Consider the following 13,635-nt stretch of genomic DNA (forward strand, 5'->3'; position numbering starts at 1 on the left):
AAAATGGTCTCCAGCATATTACCTTTTAATTCTGGTGACCTCAACTGTCATTTATGAGTTTTTCTTTTTTAAATTTCATTTGGTTATAATATTAAACATAGAGATGATTTCAGAGTGTGATTTTTAAATTTTCTTGTTTTGCAAATAGGACAAAAATCTAGTGATCAGTCTTAACTGTGATTCTTCACTTTCTTGTTTTGAAAGTCACAATATATTTAGACAAATTAACGGTCTTCTACTTAATATTGCAGTTTTCACTCATTAGTGACCATTCCCTGTGATGCCTCTTTTTTTCCTAATAGTTGTGAAAATCTGTTTTTCCACTTGAAAAATAGTATGGTAAAAATAAACATAAGGTTTAAAGGCAGAAAGTTTTAAGTCTTTAAGAGTTGGGATGTATTTCTGTTCTTAGAGATCTTATAAATTAAGATGCTAACCAAATTTCTCTAAAATGACTCCTTCCCCTTTTTTCAGTGATAAAATTGAAATATATTTAAATGGGCAATCACAGATAGACTGAATTTGAAACTTATGATGTGAAAGAGAATGTTTGCACACAGTGAGTTAGTTCTTAATAAGTATTTGAATGAACAAATGAAACAAAAAAATGAATGAACAAAGAGAAAGAAGCAGAGAGATTTTAAAGTTTTTAAAAGGTTTAATGGAAGTCGTTATTTTCCTCTTTTATGTCCTATATTTCATAGGAATTTTTCTTATGCTTGGAAATGCCTTGTGCTACTTTGAAACTTTCTTGAATCTTGAATTTTATTTTTTTGTCGTTTCAAAAATATTAATAGTATTAGAACCAGGCTAGAAAAGTATTTTGTTAATCAATACAGCTATGTCACATATACTTGGCCTTGAAAGTAACCAGTGCCCTATTCTAAGGTATGTGAAAAGTTAGTGCCTGCCAATTCTGTATATTTAGAGCACTGAGTTAAAAAAAGTTTACTGAAGGAGACATATGTGTATGGCTGCCCAAAATTAGCTAGGTAAATGTATGGAAAGTATCTTCACCTTGTTTTATCTTTAGTAAAAGTTCCTTAAGTCTGCTCTAAACTTCCAGAAAGTTTGGACCAGTTTATACTCTCTAGCAGTGTCGGAGAGTGCCACTTTGTCGTACTTGGTCATCCTTAAAGTTTTTAATATGAAATACTTGGGAGTTTGTAAGTGTATTGGGATTCTTTTTATTGCAGTGATGAAACACAACTCAAGCTAGTTTAAGGGGAAAGCCAGTTATTGGCTTACACGGTCTAGTTTTGGTGGTAGGACGAGTTGTAGGACCAGAGTCTCAAGTGGTGTCCTCACAGTTTTAATTCCTGACTTTATCTTGAATATGACTTTGCCTGTATGCCTTTGTTCTACTTGCATGTTGGCCTCTTTCAGTCACTGACAGGGTATCTGTATGCTATGAAAGATGGCACCTAGCATTCCCATGCCTGCATTCATACAGTTTGTATTTAAAAAAGTAAAAAGAAACTCCCTCTCCTTTCTAGTATCCATGTATCAGTCTCTTGGCTGAATGCCAGTTTGCCTTGCTTGGACTATCCATTTTTAACTGTGTCAGTGGTGTTCCCTGATTACCTGAGTCAAATGTCATATTGTAAAGTATTTGATTGCCTTGGTGTAGGTTATTAATTATCTCCTTATCTAGGACTTTTGATCATTGCTGGTATTGTAATGAATGGGCTATAGGTTTTTGTTCAAAATCATCTAAATTCATATTCTACAGTTTTGTTGTTGTTTTTTTTTTACCAGTCATAACTGTTCTGCAACTATTCTTGCTGTGCGTTTTGGAAAGCTGAGTCTCTTCTTTGGGTTAGGGTTTTCATTTCATTTTCTTAAGAAAAGATAGTAATGACTAATGGCTAAGAACTTTGGCTTTCGAGGTTGGCTGCTTGCTTTACCACTTAGAGCTATGTGATCTTGTACAAGTTGCATTACCTCTCTAGGTCTTACTTTCCTCATCTGTAAATTAGGATGATAATATTTACCTTATAGGATTGTTGTGAGGATAAAAGAGATATTAACCCTTGTGAAACAGAGAGTTCTTGGCACAAAGTAAGGACTTAAACTAGAAACTATTGTTAGATTCGTTTTTATAATAATTATTAAGTTTCAGAAGAGTCACTCTCTTGAAGTCTCATATTACTGAGAATCACTGTAGCCTTCTTTGGGACAAGCAGACAAAGGATGATGTCCTTTGGGCCATACCATCAGTGAACCTATATAAGAGGGTTAAGAATATTAGTGATGCTTCTCCTCTACATTGGTTTGGGATTTTGTTTTGTTTTGATAAATGGCCTTTTACAGATTAAATGAAGATGCCTTTTTTTTTTTTTTTTTTTTTGGTATACACATGCTATTTAAAATATCATTTTCCATAGTGATCATGGTAAAGGAGAAAGGCTTTTTATTTGGCTGTTGGAGATGGCAAGTTAAGAAAGCCTACTTTTCCATGCTCTGTTGGCGTCAGGAATTCATTAAGTATCTTTTAACCTGTTTGCAGAGGAGAGTTGGAATTTCCTTGCCTTCGCAGAGAACATAGCTAAAATATTTAAATGGGTTGTATGTCAAACCAGTAATTAAAGCCTTCACCATGAATGGAGGAAGGGGTATTTTTCTTGGGTAATGTGAATGAGTTGATTTAGTTCAGTAGTTCCAAAATTTGTTTCATCCCAAGACTGTTACTCTAGCATCTAACCACTATAGCCTGTAACAGATTATCATATATTCATTTATTCAAAGGATATTTGTGCATCTAATTTGTCAAGCAGAGCATTGAATTCTGATGACTCGGGCCACATCTGAGTTTTTGGTGTTAACTGATAACATACATTATGTATTATATCTTTCATTTTTAAGTAATTTCAAGTTTGAGATTCTTGAAAATTACAGACTTTAATATTTAAGTTTTGTTATTAATATCAGTTATCACAGTAGTATTCTCTAAATTGTGTTTACTAAGTTATCATTTGCTTTGAGAATTTTTTAAGACACACACAAAAGCACTCACAAAATAGTCTTCATTTTTGCAGCTTGAAATGTTAGAAAGTTTTTTATTCTTGCATTTCTTAACACTCACTAATGTTTAAAACTCTTTTGAAGCAAAGTAATCCCTGTGAACTTTTGAGATGTACCCACCAACCTTATTCTGAGTGTGCACATTAAAAAATGTAACTGTTCCTTTTTGTGATCATTTGGTACCAAATTTGATCATAAACAAATGTAACAGAAGGCTTGTAGGAAAAATAGAGACCTATGTAGAGATCATTTAGATGATCCAGAATATGCCTTTTTCCTTTTTCTTACATTACCATCAGAATGAGAATACAGTTGAAAAATTCTTAAAGTTCACCTTTAACATTGCTTTAATTCTCCTGATCAAAACCCTTGCCATCTTTTAACTCCCATGTGTTTCTCTCTGCAGTTGAATAAATCACCTAACTTGCCTTCCATATGACATCCTTTTCAAATACAAGAAGGTAGTTATTTCTTTGCCTAAGTAAAAACATACCCAAATTTCTTTAATATTTTGGTTTAAATATTATTGAGCATCTGATTTGTGGCAGGGCATAGGCTGTATTAAATATGGGGACTTCAGTCTCAGGTGGAATCTGAGACCTGCCACTTACTAATAGTGTTATTCATTCCCTTTTTATATACAAGGAAATAGGGATCAGAGAGTTAGTTGGGAGAATTTATTGGCTAACATTGGATAGGATGGATTAGCATAGGTGAAGGACCAAGACATTTGCTTAGGAGAGCTCATTTGTTGTTTCCAGAATCTTCATTATGGTCAGGATTTAGAACTAAATAGGAGAAATCTTCAGCGTGTGATTTCTATGTGTATACCTTTATTCTAATACATGTGAATTTTTTCAGTTGTGTAAATACTTATTATAACTTACATATCTCCTGTTATATTTAAGGAAGTAATTAAGGACATGTTCTTCTGAATACACACATCCACACACTCATATAGTGTCACTGACCTTAAATTCCAGTTTCAGTTCTATTACTCTCGAAAAGCATGAAATCAGGAAAACAGAAGCATTTACAAGCTGAGAGGGCAAAGGGAGAAGAGTGATAGAGTAGGTGATGTGGGGTAAAGCCACTAACACACAGCTGTTATTCGTGGACAGTTATTCTCAACCCCTTTTATGTTTATGGCATTCATAAAGAGATTTAAACTAATTTTTAAAAATTTTTCAAAGACTTGAAAAAATCATTCTACAGTTACTACATTTTTCGTTTGGTCATCTTTGAAGCCTTCTGTTATATTAAGCACAGACTTTATTACTTGCTCGTCATTGAATAGTACCTCTAGCTTCTCATTTCCAGCAGTCGTTCTATACAGGATCACCCAACCACTCAGTGCAGTATTCTGCCTGAAAAACATAGTTGTCATGGTATGTGTATGTAGTTGCAGCTAAAAATAAATTTTTCTTATTTTTCAGAATTTGCTGGCCAACCTGTTTAATCTCTGCTATAAGACATTCTAATGGTTTTCAAACTTTCGTGGCTTAAAAATCATCTGGGTGTTTAGTTAATAAAAGGATTTCCAGGTACCCACCCCCAGAGATTCTGATTTGGTCATTTTGGGATGAGACTCAGGAATTTGTAGACTTACCGTTTCTTGGCCTTTTGCTAGGATCAACTGTAAGAATTTGTAAACTTTACAAGTACCCATAGGTGAAGCACAAACCTTAAATAGCTAAGAGTGCTAATCAGAATCATCTGGGAGATTGTTTTTTAAAGAGACATGCCAAGTCTACAATTTGAGTTTTCAGGGTTAGGATTTAGGCACAGATATCTAGGAAAAAAGTTCCACTGGTGATTGTGATGTATACCACAGGTCAACCCATGACTAATCTAGTCAAAGTTCTTAGTGTATTTTGTAAGTTTTTGCGTTCCTAAGTATGTGGCAGTGTTAATTTCTGAGAGGTTGGATATATATATAAAAGCATTTGGGCAGGTGTTTTTTTTTTTTAAGATTTTATTTTTATTTATTTGACAGAGATCACAAATAGGCATAGAGAGAGAGAGGAAAGGAAGCAGGCTCCCTGCTGAGCAGAGAACCCGATGCGGGGCTCGATCCCAGTACCGTGGGATCATGACCTGAGCTGAAGGCAGAGGCTTTAACCCACTGAGCCACCCAGGCACCTCTGGGCAGGTTTTTTTTTTAGAGAAAGTATTTAACCATTTTGAGGTGTTGAACAGTTTTTTACTTTGAGTATTTTTGAAAGATACATGAAGTATTTTCTTAAAGCAGAGGGGCTCAAAGTGTTCTCCAGACTGGCATCATTGGTACTTACCTGCTAACTTATGGAGGAGATTCTCAGGCCCCATCCTGCCCTCCTGAATCAGAAGCTCTGGGTAAGGCCCAGAATCTGTGTTGCAGAATCCCTCCAGGAGACTGTGATACAGCTAAAATTAGAGAACCTTCATCTTAGAGTAACAACTTCACATACACATTTTTGGTATTACTTATCTCCTACTTTATATATATTAGGGGATCAGAGATTTTTTTTTTGAGAGGCTCAATACCAATTCTGAACCAGGAGAGAATTTATTTAAATCATTAGCTAGGAGTAATCTAAAAACAAAAGCATATTCTTTTTACAGACAGAATTTTAATACACAATATTGTCGATAAATGTAAATCTGTTAATTAATAAATTGATTTAATGTATAAATAGAACATTTTCACATTGATGCTACCTCAGATGTGGTATACATTTTATTTTCAGAATGTACCCTGAATTTAAAAGTGATTCTTTCTTGTTTATTTTACTGTAGCATTAGAAAATTGAATATTCAGGCATTTTTGTGAGGTTATTGGAAGGGGACTAATCCATCTTTTCTCTAATTGTGGATATTTTTATAAGATATTATCAAGCTAGTAAGGTAATAAACACCTAAACCAAGTAATTTAAGTTGCTTTCAAAAATAAGTACATATATTCTGAATATTTTTCTTTAGAAACCATTTCACTTAATTTTGGCATTTCAAATTAACTATGAAATTAAATTTTCAAAAGCTAGTAATTAGAATAAGAAACTTAAAATGCTGAATTATACTGCTTACTTTACACTTCCTGGAAGGAAATAGGATTGTTCCTGCTTCATTCCCAAAATGAAGAAAACATTTAACTCATTTCTAGTTAATCTTTCTGTAAAACAAGTTTAAAAGCTAGATGACTACTTCTTTCGGATTTTTCTGACAAATGCAGGTGCATTAAAATAGTGTCAGTTCACTGATGAATTTTTCTTAAAGTATAAAATATTCTGTGATCCTGTTATCTTGAAACTGCTATTAATATTTGTAAACTTCGCTAACTGTATATTGTTGAATCTTTCTGGTTTTATCTATGCACTTAAAAGTTACATATCCATATGTATATGTGTACATATATACACATTTATTTACATATGTACACATGTATTACAGAAATGGATTCATACTCAAATTTTGTTGTATAACCTGTTTTCACATAATGCTATAAGCACAGATTAGTTTTTGTAGATTTTTGCCTTGTCTCTTAATTTTGACTCTTTGATTTTATGGAAAGATTATCCCTAGGGCTAATGTTCTGTCAGTTAGGGGTTGACCCTAGTAACTACTATCAAGTAAAGACAAGAAACATAAAGATATATTTGTCCTAGAATATAAGCTCCATAGGAATAATAACATGGTCTGTTTTGTTTATTGCCCTTTACTGAGAACAGTGTCTGGCTCCTTGGAGACGACTAAGAAATACTTGTTGAATTAATGAATGAAATTCTCTAACATAAATATCCTAAAAGTTCACTTTGAAATTTATTGATTAGAACACATTTTCGTGGAGAAAATTATAAATAGCTAGCTATCCTGAAAACGTAATTTATACTTAATCTGATGTGTCAAATTTTGCTGTTTTTCCGTTAAGTAGGAACACTTTTTTAAATTAAACATTATCTGTTTGAACTATTCTGGTTTTGCAGCAGTTACCAAGTAGAAAATAGAACAACAAATCCTATTAATCATAAGAATACTCTAAATAATAAATATACTTGTCTAAGGGGAACCTTCCCTTGAAAAAAGCCAATAGGATTAGAAATCAGGGGCACCTGAGTGGCTCAGTGGGTTAAGCCTCTGCCTTCTGCTCAGGTCATGATCCCAGGGTCCTGGAATCGAGCCCTGCATTGGGCTCTCAGCTCAGCAGGGAGCCTGCTTTCTCCTCTCTCTCTGCCTACTTGGGATCTCTGTCTGTCAAAAATCTTAAAAAAAAAAAGAAATCAACATAATGAAAACTTTCATGTCTTAGGATGAAAATTACAACACCTTCTTGAAAAAGATTGTAGAAAAAAGATTCAATCTTCTGTTTCCAGCTGGGCTAGGAGGACATAATTATAAAGGTATTGATTTAATTGGTTAATAGCAATAACTACAACTCATGCATTTTCCTGTCCACATTAGCTTAGGACAAAACAGTAAAAAACATTATAGATCAGAGTGATAAGGGAAAATAATCTTAAAGCTTTCACTTCTTTCAATAAATTGGTATTCTAGTTTTTTTGCTTTCTCCCCGTATCTCCAAATCTCTTCTCTAGCAAAATTATCTGCTCTCCTTGGTGATAGTATTGGTGCCACTCACTGTTGTGGTGCTTGGTGATTTTTTTTTTTTTTTTTAAATCAATAGCCTTTTTCTAACTTATATCTAGTATGCTTACTAGATGCTTACCAAATGCTTCGTTACATTTGAAAGTACATATCCAGGTAATCACAGTAAATCCAAGCAGTAAGCCTTGTTTATAGTACTCATATTATTATGCTGTTCAATTATGATCACAATCTGTACTATCACAGGAATATTGATGAAGCACAGATTCAGGGATCCTAAAAAAATGTTGAAGGGGCAGTCAGCCTTCCATGAGCTTAAGTCAAAGTCAAATAGAAGATTAGGGCCAAATACTAAAGCCAAGCTGAACTTAGGCACATCTCTATTAAGAACACAAAGACGAAGGGTGCCTGGGTGGCTATTGAGTTAAGCATCTGCCTTAGGCTTAGGTCATGGACCTGGAATCAAGCCTGCTTCTCTCTAACTCTGCCCTTCTTCCCCGCTTGTGCTTGCTCACTCTCTCTCAAGTGAATAAATAAAATCTGTTTTTAAAATAATAATAATAAAAATACAAAGATGAATGGGGCAGTGTTCTGCCTCCAAGAAGCATTAAGGATTTTAGAGGAAGATAAATACAGCTGACCCTTGAACAGTGCAGGTGGTTAGGGGCACTGACTCTGCATAGTCAAAAATCCACGGATAAGTTTTGACTCCCCACAAAATGTAACTACAAATCAGCTTTTCTCAAAAAAAAATTAACTACAAATTAAAGCCTTCCTGGTACCTATTAACATGTGTTTTGTGTATGTTTTATATACTGTATTCTTATTATACAGTAAGCTAGAGAAAGGAAAATGGTTTAAGAAAACCTAAAGAAAATAACATTTAGTACTGTATTGTATTTGTCAAAAAATTCCATGTGTAAGTGGACCCACACATTTCAAATCTCTGTTGTTCAAGGGTCATGTTTATACAGCAAAATAATCAGAATGGTGAGATCTAGGGGAGAGGAACAGTTTCAGAAGACAGGAGAAATAAAGTAATGCTGGCTGGAAGTTTCTCACATAAATAAATAGAGTAAGCTGCTTACTGAGAAGGGTACCTCAGGCAGAGAGAGACTGAGCCAGAAATAATGAAATATTATGCTTTTGATAACTGCAGTATGGCCAAAGAATATAGGAAATAATGAGAATGAAGAGATGGGTGGGGAACTAACTAAGGGAGGGTTTCCATAGAAAATAGATTTTGTCATGTGTACATTTGATGGGACTTAAAGCAGGGCATAACATCCGATTTCTTATTTTGGAATGATGATTGTGGTAGTAATTTGAGGGGATCCAGATGTAGAGCAAATGAAACACCAACAATAGTGAGCTGAGATGTTTGAATAGGTCCTCTGTACAAATTAAAGTCTGGTGGCAGTATTGAGGTAGATTGAATTATTATCCTCTGATTCTCTTCCCTTAGTAGTTGGCAGTATCCATTAAAGGATACTATTGCTTTGAAGAGCTGGTGGACAGTGGAGCAGAGCATTGCCATTATAGGTGCTTCCGAGTTAGATTCCAGGAAAGAGCCTGGCCACGAGTCCCTCTGAATGGCTTATAAGTCCTCAATTCCAAAGCCAACTCCTATACATACCCTCCTTTATGTCTTTGGAGATGTGAGGTAGATGAATTTTGAACTTTATCATGCCTGGATGCAGGCATGCTTAGTATACTTAGTGATTAGAATGAGTTTCAGAGAGGCAGTGTAATATACTGTAAACAACATAGTTTCTAAGCAAAATTGCTTGAGTTTGAATATAGGGTCTACCATTTATTTAACTCCGTAAACTTGGGTAAGTTATTTAACCAGGTTCCTTATCTGTAACATGGTGATAATAATACAAAAGTAAGTTAATTGATGAGTTAATTGATGAGAAATGTTTAGAATACCACTGTGTACTGTGTAGTAAGTACCTTGGACTTCAGATTTAAAGCTGCAGGCCAAAATGCCAACTGAAGAACATGGAAATTTCCTCTGGCCTGAAACTTTAAAAAGAGCAGGGCAATTAAAACAGTGAGATGTACAATTTTCACCTATCAGCTTGACAGAAATTAAAAAGATAAAGAAGAGGGGCGCCTGGGTGGCTCAGTGGGTTAAAGCCTCTGCCTTCGGCTCAGGTCATGATCCCAGAGTCCTGGGATCGAGCCCCACCTACATCGGGCTCTCTGCTCTGCAGGGAGCCTGCTTCCTCCTCTCTCTCTCTCTGCCTGCCTCTCTGCCTACTTGTGATGTCTGTCAAATAAATTAAAAAAAAAAAACTCTTTAAAAAATGATAAAGAAGATCTATAATATATATTACTTCAGAGTGCATGGGGAAATAAACACAGTCATCAATAAGCAGAAACAAAAATGGGTACAGACCTTTTTATAAAGGTAAATATAAATGCCACATCCTTTAGATCATGGAATTTAACTTTAGAAGGTTTGTCCTGTAGTAGAAATACTGACAGAAGAAGTGGAAAACAGCAGTTCATAGCTTCAAGGCAAGAAAGAGTTTTTGAAGCAGCAAATAAAGTTGAGAGATATGAAAAAAATGTATACATTATTAGAAAGAGGATGGATCAACTGTTAATGCTTTGAATGTCTGACTCTAACTTCGGTTCTTTTTTTCTTTCTTTTTTTTTTTTTTTTTTTTTGGTAAGTATTTATTTATTTGAGAGAGAGCATGCTAGCAGGGGAGGAACAGAGGAGGTGGGACAAGCCCTCCGTGCAGAGCAGGCATGGGGCTGCTTGCACAACCCTGTGACCCCGAGATCATGACCTGAGCTAAAATCAGGAGTTAGACACTTAACCGACTGAGCCATCCAGGCTCCCCTAACTTCGGTTCTTAAAGTCATGTGTATTTACAATCAGGAGTGCTAACAGGCTTCTCTTGTGTAATTAGACAACACAGATGAATTAAAATGTCTGCAGTTTTGTGTTCTTGTTAATTTAAAGAATACTAAGCATTCTCTGTAAAATGGCTGTTGGTGTTCAACTTTGTATACAGGAAGCTTCCTGACAGTGCATCTAGATTATTTTCCTAAATATATTTCCTATACAAAATAATTTCAAGATACATTTGTTAGCTTCTTGTCTAGTACTGTATATTAAATAATAATAAAATAATAAGTGTGTGAAAACTACATATCATCAAGATTAAGCGATTTTGCTACTTTACTCAAACAGTAGTCCCAGAACAATCATAGAAATGGGTAAGCAGACTGTTCAAAAGATAGAATTTTTACTGTAAACTCAACTGATTTCTGCTGTGATTAGCAGATGTGAAATAGCACTTTATGCAGATATGTCGGTGCAGAACTTTACTTAACCTATACTTAATAAAAACAACAAAGAGGAAATTAATAATTTAGAGAACTACAGTGACCTTATTTACATGCAGAAAATCTGCCTGTGTGTGTGTGTGTGGCTACAAAACTTATTGTGCAAGTAAGTACAGGATTCATCTCTTTGGAACCTACATGTTGTGGTCGACCAGAAATTTCTTGTTCAGTACTGTAATTTTGTGGGGTATGACCTGATAAAAAGAGCCTTCCTCTGAGTAGACAAGAAGCTGGGCAGTTCAGATGCTGAAACTCTTAAGAACTTTGGAAGTTATAGCTTTAAGCTAAGCAATGTTTTAAGAGCTCCCATAGTCACATGTGAAGAACATCAGATAAATTTCTATATTAAATTTCTATATTTTATAGGTCCCCTGATTGCTTTATGTCTAGATAGATTATGTAATAGTAGACATACTCATTTTCATCACCTTCATCTAATTTAGGTTTGTCAATTCTTGAAGTATCATACTACTTGTTTTATTGAGGCTTATTTCTCTTCCAGAATTCTGGCTCTTGCTCAAATTTTTCTTCTTCCAGTCTTCACTGCTTAAGTATATTATGCTTCAGATGTTTTATCCAGGCTCAAATTTCTTGTGGATTTGTCTTATAAATTTAGTTGCCACATCTTTAACAATTATTATCTTCAAAGTTTTGGACAGTACAAGTATTTCTAAAGTATGGAGATAATCACCATGGTGAGCTAAATCAGATATCCTTTAAAAGCATATAGCAGGTAGTAAAAGGATTTAAATTTTTTACCAAGTGTTTCATTTGGGTAGTCATTTGTTGGTCACTTAAATTTGGTTGAGTAATTAAGAGAAGGCGAGTAAGTCTGATGATAGTGCCTGATTAATCAAATTCTGATCAACTATACTAATTGTGATATTTAAACTTATATTCAGGTTTATCATGAGATCATTGGTCATCACACTTTTTTTAGTGGTTTTACTTGAACCAGATGGGAATCTGATTGTACTACCATCCCTTCCTCTCACCTGCCAATGCAGAGGAGAAAGAAGTGAGGATGTTAGAGCCAATGGGGGGTGGGGGGAAACAATTGGATCTTTCCCCCCATACTTGTGAACTCTGGTATATGTATAAAATAGATTTTGAAAACATTTATTATTGTACATTTTGTTTCTAAGTTCAAATCTAAAGCATTCACTTAAAGTTAATGAGAACAATGAGGCATTTCTAATGCACATAAAAATTGAAGTTGCAAGCTGTTGACATTGTTACATTTTCATGGTGGCCTCAGTCTAATTTATTTTCATGGATTTGAAAAATTACACAGCATTAAGAAAATCCTGATTTCCATAGATCACTAGTTATAAGTAGGAATAGTTTTTAATAGCTCACCTTAAATCTCAAGATACTCAAGTTAAATTGATCTAGGTGGTTGAACTGAATAATTTGTATCGAAGTTCAATTACAGTAGTAATATTCACATTCCTTATTGTATAAAAGATAAAGCACACAAACATAAGTGCTAAAACTTACATTATCACTAGTGTATAATACAACTGTTATCCACTTGTTACACAACTTAGTAGAAACATGTGCTGAGAACCCTGCCTGTTTTTTGTTTCGTTTTGTTTTGATTTAGAATATTGCTTCTATGATTGAACCTTGCAGTTTTGCAGATGATCTGAAGGGAGGAGAGATGTGAGGTAGATAGATATAATTATGCTTTATTCATAGGCCATAAGGAGGATTAAGTGAAATAATGCTGGCAGAGTCCTTACCATACCACTTGCTAAGTCTCAGTAAAGGGTAATGGCTATTTTCGACATTTAATAAATAATCAACTTAACAGAATTAGGTTGAGGGTCCTAGGAGAGCAGCTGAGTATTTGAGGTAGAAACAGCATTCTTGCTTAAGATTGAAAAACCGTGGAAGAGTGACCAAAGATTTAGGAGTAAAGGAAACTATGCTCAAGTCCTATCTGCTACATAATAGCTGTTTTTAACCTACTATATAATCTCCTCTGTAAGAAGGGATAATATTTAACCTATTTACAATTTATGAGAAAACTAGTTACCTTGTACTAGGTAGCGTTTGGCACGTAGTAGGTTTTAATAAACAATAGCTATTAAAGAAGGACCTAAGGACAGAACCAGGTTTAGCCTTGTTTACCTCCAGCTGGGTCAGGAGGAGTAGATACTGGAGGAAAAAGTCTCTGCTTGTTGTGACTTAGGAAAATCTTTCTGACAGACTATTCTTAGAAGAGGTCCCTAAATATATGTCATTGTTTTGGCACCTTTATTAATCTTTATTAACTGTTTCTTTCAATTACTGTTGTGCCACGTCTTTTTTTCATCTATACTCCTGCCTTTATTTGGTACCTGTTTTGCCAGTAATAGGTGAGGGGCTGCAAAGGGAAGAAGCCAACCTGAAAATGGTAACTTATTATAGCGACTAATATAAATATCTATAGCTTACAGTCAGTATTGCTCATGTGGTAGGGTAGAGGATGGGAAAATGTTGGAGTCAAAAGAAGCTTGAGTCAAAACCTGCTTAACAACTTCCTGTTTTCAAGTTAATACGTACAACTTTAGTTTCTCTAGATTTAGTGATGATTTTTTTATATTGAGACTACTTCAGAATGGCTGTGAGGGTACAGCCTTAGATGCGTAGGCTACCTTTAAGATTCTGGCTAAAACA

The 13,635-nt window shown here is 34.7% G+C and overlaps 1 protein-coding gene across 1 annotated transcript in view; it reads left to right on the forward strand.

Moving 5' to 3' along the window:
- HIF1A (hypoxia inducible factor 1 subunit alpha) overlaps positions 1-13,635 on the forward strand; it is a 41,671-nt gene that overhangs the window by 6,239 nt on the left and 21,797 nt on the right. The gene's annotated exons all lie outside the window — the stretch shown is intronic.

The sequence above is a fragment of the Meles meles genome, chromosome 6 (assembly GCF_922984935.1).
Source record: "Meles meles chromosome 6, mMelMel3.1 paternal haplotype, whole genome shotgun sequence".
Classification (NCBI taxonomy): Eukaryota; Metazoa; Chordata; class Mammalia; order Carnivora; family Mustelidae; genus Meles; species Meles meles.